Genomic DNA, 15,721 nt, shown 5'->3' on the forward strand with positions numbered 1-15,721 from the left:
CTCAAAATACTATTTTATTTGGAATATAATCCCACTAAAAGTACTCTTTTATATTGAATATAATCACACTCAAAGTACTCTTTTATAAAAAATATACGGCCTCTCAAACTATTCCTTTATTTTGTATATAATCACACTGGAAGTACTCTTTTAAAAAAAAAATACTCCCTCTCACAGTACTATATAATTTTGAATATAATCACATTGGAAATACTCTTTTATAAAAAAAAATACTCCCAGTCAAAGTACTATTTTATATTGAATATAAAGCCCTCAAAGTATTCTTTTATAAAAAATATACTCCCTCTCAAAGTACTCTTTTATATTGAATGTAATCAAACTCACTCTTTTATATTGAATATAATCAATCTCAATGTAGACTTTTATAAAAAATATACTCCCACTCAAAGTACTCTTTAATTTTGAATATAATCCCACTCAATGTATTCTTTTATAAAAAATATACTCCCTCTCAAATTACTCTTTTCTTTTGAATATAATCCCACAAAAAGTACTCTTTTATATTGAATATAATCATACACAAGGTACTCTTTTAAAAAAAATATACTCCATCTCAAAGTACTCTTTCTTATTGGATATAATCCCACAAAAAGTATTCTTTTATAAAAAAATATATTCGCTTTCAAAGTACTCTTATATATTGAATATAATCAAACCCAATATAGTCTTTTATAAAAAATATACTCCCTCTCAAAGTACTATTTTATATTGAATATAATCACACTCAAATTATGCTTTTATAAAAAATATAATCCCTCTCAAAATACTCTTTTATTTTGAATGCAATCACGCACATTGTACTCTTTTTTAAAAAAATACTCCCACTCAAAGTTCTATTTTATATTGAATATAATCCCACTCAAAGTATTCTTTTATAAAAATTATACTCCCTCTCAAAGTACTCTTTTAAACTGAATATAATCACACACAAAGTACTCTTTTATATAAAATGTACTCCCTCTCAACGCACTGTCTATATTGACTATAATCACACTCAAAGTACCATTTTATAAAAAACGTACTCCCTCTCAAAATACTCCTTTATTTTGAATATAATACCACTAAAAGTACTCTTTTATATTGAATAAAATCAAACTCTAAGTAGTCTTTTATAAAAAATATACTCCCTCTCAAAGTACTACATTATTTTGAATCTAATCACACTGGATGTACACCTTTATAAAAACAATACTCCCACTCAAAGTACTACTTTATATTGATATTACCCACTCAATGTCTTCTTTTATAAAAAATATACTCCCTCTCAAAGTACTCTTTTACATTGAATATAATCACACACAAAGTACTCTTTTATAAAAAAAATATACTCCCTCTCAATGTACTCTTTTATATTGAATATAATAACACATAAAGTACACTTTTTAAAAAATATACTGAATCTCAAATTACACTTTATTTTGAAAATAATCACACTGTATCTACTCTTTTATAAAAAATATACACCCTCTCAATGTACTCTTTTATTATGAATATAATCCCACTAAAATACTCTTTTATATTGAATATAATCAAACTCAAAAGTCTATCATATAAAATATACTCCCTCTAATAATAATCTTTTATATTGAATATAATCACACAAAAAATACTTTTATTAAAAATATACTCCCTCTCAAAGTACTCATTTATTTTGAATATAATCCCACTAAAACTACTCTTTTATATTGAATAAATCAAATTCAAAGCAGTCTTTTATAAAAAATATATTCCCTCTCAAAGTACTTTTATATTTTTAATATAATCCCACTAAAATTAGTCTTTTATATTGAATATAATCACTCAATGTACTCTTTTTTTGAAAAATATACAGGATTTCAAATTACTCTTTTATTTTTAATATAATCACACTGGAAGTACTCTTTTATAAAAAATATACTCCCTCTCAAAGTACTCTTTTAATTTGCATATAATCCCAATAAAAGTACTCTTGTATATTGAATATAATCAAAATCTATGTAGTCTTTATAAAAAATATACTCCCTCTCGAAGTACTACTTTATTTTGAATATAATCACACTCAAATTCTCTGTTATAAAAAATATACTCCCTCTCAAAGTACCCTTTTATATTGAATGTAATCAAACTCAAAGTACTCTTTTATATTGAATATAATCAAACTCAATGTAGTCTTTTATAAAAAATATATTCCCACTCAAAGTACTCTTATTTTGAATATAATCCCACTCAATGTACTCTTTTAAAAAATATATACTCTCTCTCAAAGTACTCTTTATTCTGAATATACTCCCACTCAATGTACTCTTTTATTTTGAATATAGTCCCATTCAATGTACTCTTCTATAAAAAAAATACTCCCTCTCAAAGTACGATTTTATATTGAATATAATCCCACTCAAAGTAATCTTTTATAAAAATATACTTCCTCCCAAATTACTCTTTAATATTGAATATAATCACACTCAAAATATTCTTTTATAAAAAATATACTTCCTCTCACACTACTATTTTATATTGAATATAATCATACTGCAAGTACTATTTTATAAAAATATACTCCCTCTCAAAGTACTATTTTATTTTGAACATAATCACACTCAAATTAGTCTTCTATAAAAAATATACTCCCTCTCAAAGTACTCTTTTATATTGAATATAATCAACCTCAAAATACTCTTTTATATTGAATATAATCAAACTAAATGTAGACTTCTATAAAAAATATACTACAACTCAAAGTAATCTTTTATTTTGAATATAATCCCACTAAAAGTTCTCATTTATATTGAATATAATCACACTCAAAGTACTATTTTACAAAAAATATACTGCCTTTCAAATTTTTCTTTTATTTTGAATATAATCACAGTGGAGGTACTCTTTTATAAAAAATATACTCTCTCTGAGAGTACTATTTTATTTTGAATATAATCACTCACAATCTTTTCCTTTATAAAAGATATGCTCCCACTCAAAGTAATCTTTTATATTGAAAATAATCCCACTCCAAGTATTCTTTATAAAAAATATACTCCCTCTCAAAGTACTCTGTTATATTGAATATAATCACACACAAACTAGTCTTTTAAAAAAATATACTCCCTCTCAAAGTACTATTTTATATTGAATATAATCACACTCAAAATTCTCTTTTATAAAAAATATGCTCCCTCTCAATGTGCTCTATTATACAGAATATAATAACACTCAAAATACTCTTTTATAAAAAATATACTCCCTCTCAAAGTACCGTTTTATACTGAATATAATAACAGGCAATATACTCTTTTATAAAAAATATACTCTCTCTCTAAGTTCTCTTCTATTTTGAATATAATCCCACTAAAAGTACTATTTTATATTGAACATAAACACACTCAAATTACTCTTTTATGAAAAATATACTGCCTCTCATATTACTCTTTTATTTTGCATATAATCACACTGGATGTACTCTTTTATAAATATATACTCCCTCTCACAGTACTACTTTATTTTGAATACAATCACACTGGAAGTACTCTTTTATTAAAAAAATACTCCCTCTCAAAGTACTATTTATATTTAATATAATCCCACACAAAGTATTCTTTTATAAAAAATATACTCCCTCCCAAAGTACTCTTTTATACTGAATATAATCACACTCAAAGTACTCTTTTATAAAAAATATACTCCATCACAAAATACTCTTGTATATTGAATATAATCAAACTCAAACTACTCTTTTATATTGAATATAATCAAACTCAATGTAGTCTTTTATAAAAAATATACTCCCACTCAAAGTACACTTTTATATTGAATATAATCAAACTCAAAGTAGTCTTTTATAAAAAATATACTCCCACTCAAAGTACTCTTTTATTTTGAATATAATCCCACTCAAAGTACTCTTTTATAAAAAATATTCTCCCTCTCATTGTACACTTTTATTTTGAACATAATCCAACTAAAAGTACTCTTTTATATTGAATATAATCACACTCAAAATACTCTTTTATAAAAAATATACTCCCTCTCAAAGTACTCTTTCATATTGAATATAATCCCACTTAAAATACAATTTTATAAAAAATATATTCCCTTTCAAGGTACTCTTTTATATTGAATATAATCAAACCCAATGTAGTCTTTTATTAAAAACATACTCCCTCTCAAAGTACTCTTTTATTTTGAATATAATCACACTGGATGTACGGTGAATAAAAAATATACTCACTGTCACAGTACTATACTATATTGAATATAATCCCACTCAAGTTATGCTTTTATAAATAATATACTCCCTCTCAAAGTACTCTTTTATATTTAATATAATCACACTCAATATAATCTTTTATTAAAAAATATTCTGCCTCTCAAATTACTATTTTATTTTGAATATAATCCTAATCAAAATATTCTTTTATAAAAAATATACTCCCTCTCAAAGTACTCCTTTATATTGAATATAATCACCCTCAAAGTACTCTTTTATAAAAAATATACTCCCTCTCAATGTACTCGTTTATTTTGAATATAATCCCACTAAAAATAGCCTTTTATATTGAATATAATCAAATTCACAGTAGTCTTTTATAAAAAAATATACTCCCTCTCATAGTACTCTTTTGTTTTTCGTATAATCCCACTAAAAGTACTCTTTTGTATTGAATATAATCACACCCAAAGTACTCTTTTATAAAAAATATACTGCATCTCAAATTACTCTTTTATTTTGAATATAATCCCACTGGTATACTTTTTTATAAAAAATATACTCCCTCTCACAGTATTAATTTATTTTGAATATAATCACACTGCAAGTACTCTTTTATAAAAAAATACTCCCACTCAAAGTACTATTTTATATTGAATATAATCCCACTCAAATTATTCTTTTATAAAAAATATACTCCCTCCAAAAATACTCTTTTATATTGAATATAATCACACTCAAAGTAGTCTTTTATGAAAAATATACTCCCACTCAAAGTACTCTTTTATTTTGAATATAATCCCACTCAAAGTACTCTTTTATAAAAAATATACTCCCTCTCAATGTGCTCTTTCATTTTGAATATAATCACACTCAAATTAGTTTTTTATAAAAAATATACTCCCTCTCAAAGTACTCTTTTATAGTGAATATAATCAAACTCAAAGGACTCTTTTATAATGAATATAATCAAACTCAATGTAGTCTTTTATTAAAGAAAATACTCCCACTCAAAGTACTCTTTTATTTTGAATATAATCCCACTAAAAGTACTCTATTATATTGAATATAATCATACTCAATGTACACTTTTATAAAAATATATACTCCCTCTCAAAGAACTCTTTCATGTTAAATATAATCCTACTCAAAGTACTATTTTATAAAAAATATATTCCCTTTCAAAGTACTCTTATATATTGAATGTAATCAAAACCAATGTAGTCTTTTATAAAAAATATACTCTCTCTCAAAGTACTCTTTTATTTTGAATATAATCACACTCGATGTACTCTTTTATAAAAATTATACTCCCTCTCACAGTACTATTCTGTATTGAATATAATCACACTCAATGTATGCTTTTATAAAAAATATACTCATTCTGAAAGTACCCTTTTCTTTTCAATATAATCATGCAAAAACTACTCTTTTAAAAAAAATACTCCCAAAGTACTGTTTTATATTGAAAATAATCCCACTCAAAGTATTCTTTTATAAAAAATATACTCGCTCTCAAAGTACTCTTTTATATTGAATATAATCACACTCAAAATACTCTTTTATAAAAAATATATTCCCTCTCAAAGTACTCTATTATACAGAATATAATAACATTCAAAGTACTCTTTTATAAAAAATATACTCCCTCTCAAAATACCCTTTTATATTGAATATAATCACAGGCAATGTACTGTTTTATAAAAAATGTACTCTCTCTCTAAGTACTCTTTTATTTTGAATATAATCCCACTAAATGTACTATTTTATATTGAATATAAACACACTCAAATTACTCTTTTATAAAAAATATGCTGCCTCTCAAATTACTCTTTTAGTTTGCATATAATCACACTGGATGTGCTCTTTTATAAATATATACTCCCTCTCACAGTACTACTTTATTTTGAATACAATCACACTGGAAGTACTCATTTATTAAAAAAATACTCCCACTCAAACTACTATTATATATTTAATATAATCCCACTCAAAGGATTCTTTTATAACAAATATACTCCCTCTGAAAGTACTATTTTATTTTGAATATAATCACACTGGATGTATGCTTTATAAAAAATATACTCCCTGTCACAGTACTATTCTATATTGAACATAATCCCACTCAAATTATGCTTTTATAAAAAATATACTCCCTCTTAACGTACTCTTTTATATTGAATGTAATCACCCTCAAAGTACTCTTTTATAAAAAATATACTTCCTCTCAAAGTACTTTTTATTTTGAATATAATCCCACTAAAATTACTCTTTTATATTGAATATAATCACACTCAACATACTCTTTTATAAAAAATATACTCCCTCTCAAAATACTCTTTTATTTTGAATATAATACCACTAAAAGTACTCTTTTATATTGAATATAATCACACTCAACGTACTCTTTTATAAAAAATACACTCCCTCTCAAAGAACTCTTTCATATTGAATATCATCCTACACAAAGTACTCTTTTATAAAAAATATATTCCCTTTAAAAGTACTCTTGTATATTCAATATAAACAAAACCAATGTAGTCTTTTATAAAAAATATACTCCCTCTCAATGTACTTTTTTATTTTGAATATAATCACACTAGATTAACTCTTTTATAAAAAATATTCTCCCTCTCACAGTACTATTCTGTATTGAATATAATCCCACTCAATGTATGTTTTTATAAAAAATAAACTCATTCTAAACGTACTCTTTTCTTTTGAATATAATCACGGAAAAACTACTCTTTTATAAAAAAAATACTCCCAGTCAAATTACTATTTTATATTGAGTATAATCCCACTCAAAGTATGCCTTTATAAAAAATATACTCCCTCTCAAAGTACCCTTTTTTATTGAATATAATCACACTCAAAGTACTGTTTTATAAAAAATATACTTCCTCTCAAAGTACTCTTTTATATTGAATATAATCACACTAAATGTATTCTTTTATAAAAAATATACACCCTCTCAAATTACTAATTTTAATTGAATATAATCACACACAAAGTACTCTTTTATAAAAAATATACTCCCTCTCAAAGTACTCTTTTATATTGAACATAATCACACTGAAAGTACTCTTTTATACAAAATATACTGCCGCTCAAATTACTTTTATTGAATATAATCCGACTCAAAGTATTCTTTTATAAAAAATATACTCCCTATCAAAGTATTATTTTATATAGAATATAATCAAACTCAAAGTACTCTTTTATATTGAATATAATCAAACTCAATGTAGACTTTTATAAAAAAGTACTCCCTTTCAAAGTACTCTTTTATTTTGAATATAATCCCACTAAAAGTACTCTATTATATTGAATATAATGACACTCAACTTACTCTTTTATAAAAAAAAATATACTCCCTCGCATAGTACTCTTTCGTATTGAATATAATCCCATTCAAAGTACTCTTTTATAAAAAATATCTTCCCTTTCATAGTACTCTTTTATATTGAATATAATCACACTTGATGTACTGTTTTATAAAAAATATACTCCCTGTCACAGTACTATTCTATTTTGAATATAATCCCACTCAATCTTTGCTTTTATAAAAAATACACTCCCTCTCAAAGTACTCGTTTATTTTGAATATAATCACGCACAATATACTCTTTTATAAAAAAAAATACTCCCACTCAAAAGACTATTTTATATTGATCATAATCCCACTCAAACTATTCTTTTATAAAAAATATACTCCCTCTCAATGTACTCTTCTTTATTGAATAAAATCACACACGAACTACTCTTTTATAGAAAATATACTCCCTCTCAATGTACTCAGTTATATTGAATATAATTACACTCAAATTACTCTTTTATAAAAAAATACTGCCTCTCAAATTACTCTTTTATATTGTATATAATCAAACACAAAGTACTCTTTTATAAAAAATATACTCCCTCTCAAAGTACTCTTTTATATTGAATATAATCACACTCAAAGTACTCTTTTATAAAAAATACACTGCCTCACAAATTACTCACTTATATTAAATATAATCCGACACAAATTATTCTTTTATAGAAAATATACTCCCTCTCAAAGTACTCTTTTATTTTGAATATAATCCCGAACAAAGTAATCTTTTATTAAAAAAAATACTGCCACTCAAAGTACTGTTTTATATTGAATATAATCCCACTCAATGTATTCTTTTATAAAAAATATAATCCCTCTCAAGGTACTCTTTTATATTGAATATAATCCACACAAATTACTCTTTTATAAAAAATATACTCCCTCTCAAAGTACTCATTTATATTGAATATAATCACACACAAATTACTCTTTAATAACAAATATATTGTCTCTCAAATTACTCTTTTATTTTTCACATAATCACACTGGATGTACTCTTTTTAAAAAATATACTCCCTCTCATAGCACAACTTTATTTTGAATACAATCACACTGGAAGTATTCTTTTATTAAAAAAAAAACCATCAAAGTACTATTTTAAATGTAATATAATCTGACTCAATGTATTCTTTCATAAAAAATATACTCCCTCTCAAAGTACTATTTTATATTGAATATAATCTCACTCAAAATACTCTTTTATAAAAAATATACTCCCTCTCAACGTAGTCTTTTATATTGAGTATAATCAAACACAAAGTACTCTTTTATATTCAATATAATCAAACTCAATGTAGTCTTTTATATAAAATATACTCCCACTCAAAGTATTCTTTTATTTTGAATATAATACCAAAGTACTCTTTTATAAAGAATATACTCCCTCTCAAAGTACTCTTTTATATTGAATATAATTAAACTCAAAGTACACTTTTATATTGAATATAATAAAACTCAATATAGTTTTTTATAAAAAATATACTCCCAAACTACTCTTTTATTTTGAATAAAATCCCACTAAATCTACTCTTTTATATTGAATACAATCAAACTAAATGTAGTATCTTATAAAAAATATACTCCCTCTCAAAGTACTCTTTTATTTTGAATATAATCACACTGGAAGTACTCTTCTATAATAAAAGTACTCCCATTCAAAATACTATTTTATATTGAATATTATCACATTCAAATTATTCTTTTATAAAAAATATACTCCCTCTCAACGTACTCTTTTATATTGAATAGAATCACACTCAAAGTACTCTTTTATAAAAAATATACTACCTCTCAAAGAACTCTGTTATTTTTAATATAATCCCACTGAAATTACTCTTTTATATTGAATATAATCAAACCCAAAGTAGTCTTTTATAAAAAATATACTCCCTCTCAAAGTACTCTTTTATTTTGAATACAATCCCACTGAAAGTACTCTTTTATATTCAGTATTATTACACTCAACGTACTCTTTTTTAGAAAATATACTGACTCTCAAATGACTCTTTTATTTTGAATATAATCACACTGGAAGTACTCTTTTATAAAATATATACTCACTCACACAGTACCAAATTATTTTGAATATAATCACACTGGGAGTACTCTTTTATAAAAAAAAATACTCCCACTCAAACTACTATTTTATACTGAATGTAATTCCACTCAAAGTATTATTTTAAAAAAATATATTCACTCTCAAAGTACTCTTTTATATTGAATATAATCACACTCAAAGTACTCTTTTATAAAAAATATACTCCCTCTCAAAGTACTCTTTTATTTTGAATATAATCCCACTAAAATTACTCTTTTATATTGAATATAATCAAACTCAATGTAGTCTTTTATAAAAAATATAACTGCTCTCAAAGCACTCTTTTATTTTGAATATAATCCCACTCAAAGTACTCTTTTATAAAAAATATACTACCTCTCAAATCACTCTTTTATTTTGAATATAATCCCACTAAAAGTACACTTTTATATTGAATATAAACAAAATCAACGTAGAATTTTTTAAATATATACTCCCTCTCAAAGTACTCTTTTCATTGAATATAATCCCTCTGAAAGTACTCTTTCATATTGAATATAATCACACTCAAAATACTCTTTTATAAAAAATATACTGCCTCTCAAAGTACTCTTTTATTTTGAATATAATCACACTGAAAGTATTCTTTTATAAAAAAATATACTCCCTTTCATAGTACTATTTTATTTTGAATATAATCACTCTGGAATTACTCTTTTATAAAAAACATCCTCCCACTCAAAATACTGTTTTATATGGAATATAATCCCACTCAGATATTCTTTTATAAAAAATATACTCCCTCTCAAAGTACTCTTTTACATTGACTATAATCACACTCAATGTACTCTTTTATAAAAAATATACTCCCTCTCAAAGTACTCTTTTTTCTTGAATATAAACACACTCAAAATACTCTTTTTAAAAAATATACTCCCTCTCAAATTACTCTTTTATATTGAATATAAGCACACTCAAAGTACTCTTTTATAAAAAATATACTGCCTCTCAAATTACTCTTTTATATTGAATATAATCACACTCAAATATTCTTTATGAAAAATAAACTCACTCTCAAAGTACTGTTTTATATTGAATATAATCACACTAGAAATGCTCTTTTATAAAAAATGTACTCCCTCTCAAAATACTTTTTAATTTTGAATATAATCCCACTAAAATTACTCTTTTATATTGAATATAATCAAACACAAAATAGTCTTTTATAAAAAACATACTCCCTCTCAAAGTACTCATTTATTTTGAATATAATCACACTCATAGTACTCTTTTATAAAAAACAAACTCCCTCTCAAATTATTCATTTATATTGAATATAATCACACTCAAAGTACTCTTTTATAAATAATATGCTGCCTCTGAAATTACTCTTTTTTATTGAATATAATCCGACACAAAATATTCTTTTATAAAAAATATACTTCCTCTCAAATTACCCTTTTATATTGAATATAATCACAACCAAAGTACTCTTTTATAAAAAATATACGACCTCTCAAAGTGATCTTTTATTTTGAATATAATCCCAATAAAATTACTCTTTTATATTGAATATAATCAAACTCAAAGTAGAATTTTTAAAAATATATTCCCTCTCAAAGTACTCTTTTCTTTTGTGTATAATCCCATTGAAAGCACTCTTTTATATTGAATATAATCACACTCGAAATACTCTTTTATTAAAAATATACTCCCTCTTAAAGTACTCTTTTATTTTGAATATAATCCCACTATAATTACTCTTTTATATTGAATACAATCAAACTCAAATTAGTCTTTTATCAAACATATACTCCATCTGAATGTACTCTTTTATTTTTAATATAATCCCAATGAAAGTACTCTTTTACATTGAATATAATCACACTCAAAGTACTCTTTTTTAAAAAATATACTGCCTCTCAAATTACTCTGTTATTTTGAATATAATCACACTGGAATTACTCTTTATAAAAAAAAATTCCCATTCAAAATATTGTTTTATACTGAATAAAATACCACTCAAATTATTCCTTAATAATAAATATACTCCCTCTCAAAGTACTCTTTTATATTGAATATAATCACACTCAAAGTACTCTTTTATATTGAATATAATCAAAATCAAAGTACTCTTTTATATTGAATATAATCAAATTCAATGTAGTCTTTTATAAAAAATATAACTGCTCTCAAAGTACTTTTTAATTTTGAAAATAATCCCACTCAAAGTACTCTTTTATAAAAAATATACTACCTCTCAAACCACTCTTTTATTTTGAATATAATCCCACTAAAAGTACACTTTTATATTGGATATAAACAAAATCAACGTAAAATTTCTTAAAAATATACTCCCTCTCAAAGTACTCTTTTCTTTGAATATAATCCCTCTGAAAGTACTCTTTTATAGTGAATATAATCACACTCAAAATACTCTTTTATAAAAAATATACTGCCTCTCAAATTACTCTTTTATTTTGAATATAATCACACTGAAAGTATTCTTTTATAAAAAATATACTCCCTTTCACAGTACTATTTTATTTTGAATATAATCACTATGGAATTACTCTTTTATAAAAAAAAATACTCCCACTCAAAATACTGTTTTATATGGAATATAATCCCACTCAGATATTCTTTTATAAAAAATATACTCCCTCTCAAAGTACTCTTTTACATTGAATATAATCACACTCAATGTACTCTTTTATAAAAAATATACTCCCTCTCAAAGTACTCTTTTTTCTTGAACATAATCACACTCAAAATACTCTTTTAAAAAACTATACTCCCTCTCAAATTACTCTTTTATATTGAATATAAGCACACTCAAAGTACTCTTTTATAAAAAATATACTGCCTCTCAAATTACTCTTTTATATTGAATATAATCACACTCAAATATTTTTATAAAAAATAAACTCGCTCTCAAAGTACTGTTTTATATTGAATATAATCACACTCGAAATGCTCTTTTATAAAAAATGTACTCCCTCTAAAAATACTTTTTTATTTTGAATATAATCCCACTAAAATTACTCTTTCATATTGAATATAATCAAACACAAAGCAGTCTTTTATAAAAAATATACTCCCTCTCAAAGTACTCATTTATTTTGAATATAATGACACTCATATTACTCTTTTATAAAAAATATTCTTTCTCTAAGCACTCTTCTATTCTGAATATAATCCAACTAAAAGTACTCTTTTATATTGTATATAATCACAAAGTACTCTTTTATAAAAATATACTCCCTCTCAAAATACTCCTTAATTTTGAATATAATCACACTCAAAGTACTCTTTTATAAAAAATATGCTGCCTCTCAAATTACACTTTCATATTGAATATGATCACACTCAAAATACTCTTTTATAAAAAATATACTGCCTCTCACAGTACCCTTTTGTATTGAATATAATCACAGTCTAATCTTTTATACAAAATATACTCCCTCTCAAAATACTCTTTTATATTGAATATAAGCACACTCAAAGTACTCTTTTATAAAAAATATACTCCCTCTCAAAGTACACTTTTCTTTTGAATATAATCCCACTGAAAGTACGCTTTCATAATGAATACTATCACACTCAAAATACTCTTATAAAAAACATACTGCCTGTCAAATTTCTCTTTTATTTTAAATATAATCACACTGGATGTATTCTTTTATAAAAAATATACTGCCATTCACAGCACTGTTTTATTTTCAATATAGTCACACTGGAAGTACTCTTTTATAAAAAATATACTCCCCCTCACAGTACTACTTTATTTTGAATAGAATCACACAAGAAGTACTCTTTTATAAAAAAAACTCCCACTCAAAGTACTATTTTATATTGAACAGAATCCCACTCAAAGTATTCTTTTATAAAAAATATACTCCCTCTCAAATTACTCCCTTATATTGAATATACTCACACTCAAAGGACTCTTTTATTAAAAATATACTCCCTCTCAAAGCATTCTTTTCTATGAATATAATCCCACTGAAAGTACTCTTTTATAATGAATATATCACACTCAAAATACTCTTTTATAAAAATATACTGCCCCTCAAATTGCAATTTTATATTGAATATAATCACACTCAAAATACTCTTTTATAAAAAATATACTGCCTCTCACAGTACCGTTTTGTATTGAATATAATCACAGTCAAAGTAATCTTTTATACAAAATATACTCCCTCTCAAAATACTCTTTTATATTGAATATAAGCACACTCAAAATACTCTTTTATAAAAATTATACTGCCTCTCAAATTACTCTTTTATATTGAATATAATCCCACACAGATATTCTTTTATAAAAAAATAAACTCCCTCTCAAAGTACTGTTTTATATTGAATATAATCACACTCGAAATGCTCTTTTATAAAAAATGTACTCCCTCTCAAAGAACTTTTTTATTTTGAATATAATCCCACTAAAATTACTGTTTTATATTGAGTATAATCAAACTCAAAGTAGTCTTTTATAAAAAATATACTCCCTCTCAAAATACTGAGTTATATTGAATATAATCACACACAAAGTACTCTTTTATAAAAAATATACTCCCTCTCAAAGTACTCTTTTTTCTTGAATATATTCACACTCAAAATACTCTTTTAAAAAAATATACTCCATCTCAAATTACTCTTTTATATTGAATATAATCACATTCTAAATACTCTTTCATAAAAAATATACTGTCTCGGCCGGGCGCGGTGGCTCAAGCCTGTAATCCCAGCACTTTGGGAGGCCGAGGTGGGTGGATCACGAGGTCAAGAGATCGAGACCATCCTGGTCAACATGGTGAAACCCCGTCTCTACTAATACAAAAAAAAAAAAAAATTAGCTGGGCACAGTGGCGCGTGCCTGTAATCCCAGCTACTCAGGAGGCTGAGGCAGGAGAATTGCCTGAACCCAGGAGGCGGAGATTGCGGTGAGCCGAGATCGCACCATTGCGCTCCAGCCTGGGTATCAAGAGCAAAACTCCGTCTCAAAAAAAAAAAAAAAAAAAAAAAAAAATATACTGTCTCTCAAATTACTCTTTTATATTGAATATAATCACACTGGACGTACTCTTTCATAAAAAATATACTCCCAAGCAGAGTACTTGTTTATTTTGAATATAATCACACTGCAAATACTCTTTGATAAAAAAAAATACTCCCACTCAAAGTACTATTTTATATTCAATATAATCCCACTCAAAGTATTCTTTTATAAAAAATATACTACCTCTAAAAGTACTCTTTTATATTGAATATAATCACACTCAAAGTACTCTTTTATAAAAAATATACTCCCTTCAATGTACTCTTTTCCTTTGAATATAATCCCACTGAAAGTACTCTTTCATATTGAATATAATAACACTCAAAATACTCTTTTATAAAAAATATACTGCCTCTCAAATTACTCTTTTATTTTGAATATAATCACACTGGATGTATTCTTTTATAAAAAATATACTCCCTTTCACAGTACTATTTTATTTTCAATATAATCACACTAGAAGTAATCTTTTATAAAAAATATACTCCCCCACACAGTACTACTTTACTTTCAATATGATTACACTGGAAGTACTCTTTTATAAAAAAAATACTCCCACTCAAAGTACTAATTTATATTGAATATAATCCCACTCAAATTATTCTTTTATAAAAAATATACTCCCTCTCAAAGTACTCTTTTATTCTGAAAATAATCCCACTCAACCTACTCTTTTATAAAAAATATAATCCCTTTCAAAGTACTATTTATATTGAAAATAATCACACACAAAGTACTCTTTTTTAAAAAATATACTCCCTCTTAAATTACTCTTTTATATTGATTATAATCACACTCAAAATACTCTTTTAGAAAAAATATATTGCCTCTCACAGTACCCTTTTGTATTGAATATAATCACACTCAAAGTAATCTTTTATACAAAATATACTCCCTCTCAAAATACTCTTTTATATTGAATATAAGCACAAAGTACTCTTTTATAAAAAATGCACTGCCTCTCAAATTACTCATTTATATTGAATATAATCCCACTTAAATATTCTTTTATAAAAGATAAACTCTCTAAGTACTGTTTTA

Source organism: Aotus nancymaae, unplaced genomic scaffold (assembly GCF_030222135.1).
Source record: "Aotus nancymaae isolate 86718 unplaced genomic scaffold, 86718_ANA_hifiasm-v0.15.2.pri h1tg000029l, whole genome shotgun sequence".
In the NCBI taxonomy this organism is placed as follows: domain Eukaryota; kingdom Metazoa; phylum Chordata; class Mammalia; order Primates; family Aotidae; genus Aotus; species Aotus nancymaae.